This window comes from Xyrauchen texanus, chromosome 11 (assembly GCF_025860055.1).
Source record: "Xyrauchen texanus isolate HMW12.3.18 chromosome 11, RBS_HiC_50CHRs, whole genome shotgun sequence".
NCBI lineage: Eukaryota > Metazoa > Chordata > Actinopteri > Cypriniformes > Catostomidae > Xyrauchen > Xyrauchen texanus.
In genome coordinates, this window is record NC_068286.1 from 21416022 (window position 1) to 21418521 (window position 2500).

At 51.1% G+C, this 2500-nt stretch overlaps 1 protein-coding gene across 7 annotated transcripts in view; it reads left to right on the forward strand.

The window, feature by feature from the left end:
- LOC127651287 (uncharacterized) overlaps positions 1–2500 on the forward strand; it is a 44326-nt gene that overhangs the window by 14363 nt on the left and 27463 nt on the right. The gene's annotated exons all lie outside the window — the stretch shown is intronic.

The following is a 2500-nucleotide window of genomic DNA, read 5'->3' on the forward strand; positions in this document are numbered from 1 at the left end:
AGTCAGGAAGTCCAGGATCCAGTTGCAGAGTGAGGTGTCCAGGCCCAGCAGGTTCAGCTTTCCAATCAGGTGCTGGGGAATGATTGTGTTGAATGCTGAGCTGAAGTCTATGAACAGCATTCGAACGTATGAGTCCTTTTTATCTAGGTGGGTGAAGGCCAGATGGAGGGTGGTGGCGATGGCGTCATCTGTTGAACGGTTGGGACGATACGCAAACTGCAGTGGGTCTAGTGAGGGGGGCAGCTGGGTCTTAATGTGCCTCATGACAAGCCTCTCGAAGCACTTCATGATGATGGGTGTGAGTGCGACCGGATGGTAGTCGTTGAGGCAGGAAACTGAAGACTTCTTTGGCATGGGGACTATAGTGGTGGCCTTTAAGCATGTTGGAATGACGGCACTGCTCAGAGATGTTGAAGATGTCGGTAAGAACATCTGCCAGCTGGTCTGCACATCCTCTGAGCACCCTGCCAGGAATGTTGTATGGTCCAGCAGCCTTCCGTGGGTTGACTCTACGTAGAGTTTTCCTCACATCCGCCGTGGTAAGACAGAGCACCTGGTCGTTGGGAGGAGGGGGTGGTCTTCCTCGCCACCATGTCGTTCTGCGCCTCAAACCGAGTGTAGAAGTCGTTCAGCACATCTGGAAGGGAGGCATCTTTGTCACAGGCAACTGATGTTGTTCTGTAGTTGGTGATGGCCTGGATGCCCTGCCACATGCGCCGTGTGTCACCACTGTCCTGGAAGTGACTGTGGATGCTCTGGGCGTGTGCGTCCTTTTCCTCTCTGATGGCCCGGGACAGTTTGGCCCTTGCTGTTCTTAAGGCTGCCTTGTCGCCTGCTCTGAAGGCGGAGTCTCAGGTCCTCAGCAGCGCGCGCACCTCTGCAGTCATCCACGGCTTCTGGTTGGAGCGTGTGGTGATGGTCTTGGAGAAAGTGACATCATCAATGCACTTGCTGATGTAGCTGGTCACTGATGCTGTGTATTCCTCCAAGTTGGTAGAATCGCCATATGTTGCAGCCTCCCTGAACATTTGCCAGTCAGTACACTCAAAACAGTCTTGAAGAGCAGAGATGGCTCCTGCTGGCCAGGTTTTCACCTGCTTCTGAAGTGGTTTTACACGTCTGACGAGCGGCCTGTATGCTGGAATTAGCATAACAGAGATGTGGTCTGAGTAGCCGAGGTGGGGGCGGGGCTCCGCCCGGTACGCGCCTGGGATGTTTGTGTAAACAAGATCAAGCGCGTTCGCCCCTCTCGTTGCAAAGTCCACATACTGATGGAATTTAGGGAGCACTGTCTTGAGATTTGTATGGTTGAAATCTCCGGCGACAATAAACAGTCCGTCAGGGTGAACGTTCTGCTCATAGCCTCATATAGTTCACAGAGTGCTTCCTTAGCGTTAACGCTGGGGGGAATGTAAACTCCGGTTATGAGAACAGTGGTGAATTCCCGTGGTAAATAAAAAGGTCTGCATCTAACAGTCATAAGCTCCAACAGCGATGAACAGTAGCTAGAGACTGGCATAGAGTTCTTGCACCATTCCGTGTTGATGAAAACACACAAGCCACCACCGCGAGTCTTACCGCACAGAGCTGCATTTCTGTCGGCACGAAACAAGGCGAGCCCGTCTAGCTGAATGCCGGCATTCGGAACTCAGATGACAAAGATGCAGCAGCCTCTAAACTCACGTTGCGTAGCCTGCTGGAGTCGGATGTAGTCCAGTTTATTGTCCAGGGAGCAAACATTTGAGAGCAGGATGGACGCGAGACGGTTTGTTTTAGCCTAGCATGGACCCCCGCCCTCTTGCCGCGCTTCCGCTTCCTCGCACACCGCTTACGACATCCTCTCCCCCGGCCACTGGCATCAGGCGACGCCGAGGACTAGAGGCCTGGTCTCTGTAGCAAGACGAGTTTGCGTAGCGCCTCCTGCAGGTCATCATGCAGCTTGGTTGTTGCATGAATCCTATATTTGAGCAGTGTCTGGTGATGGTAAACACGAACACAGGTTGCTCCGCTGTCCATGTGCCGCAAAAGTCGGGTTATTTAACAAAAATAGCACCATTTTGGATCCGGAGTGGCCGCTGCGTGCTACCACGCTGCCATTTTGGATCTAGATGAGAGTGAGCAGAACATAGAGCAGAGAGTGAGAGGCTTCCTCTGGACTTTGTCCTGAGTTTTCGTTGGACTCTACATGGCACAGAAGAAGCAAGAGACGGTTCTGAATAGAGAGGGATCAAGAGAAAAGGGAAGAGTGAGAACGTTCTTCCTTGGCTAGGAAAGGTGTTAATTAAAATTGAGACCCCCCAAAGGTGTGAATCAGAAGTGACTTTCCAGAGTCACACGGTCGACTGGGCTGTCCTTTTCAAAAGTTGATTTATGGTCCTTTGTGGAGGATTCTTACAAACTCACTCAAAATAATGCATGTTTAATCATTAACTTTAATATCTTGAAAATGGTACATTGCCATTTGTTGTCATCAACATTCTCTACATTAACAAGCAAGCAT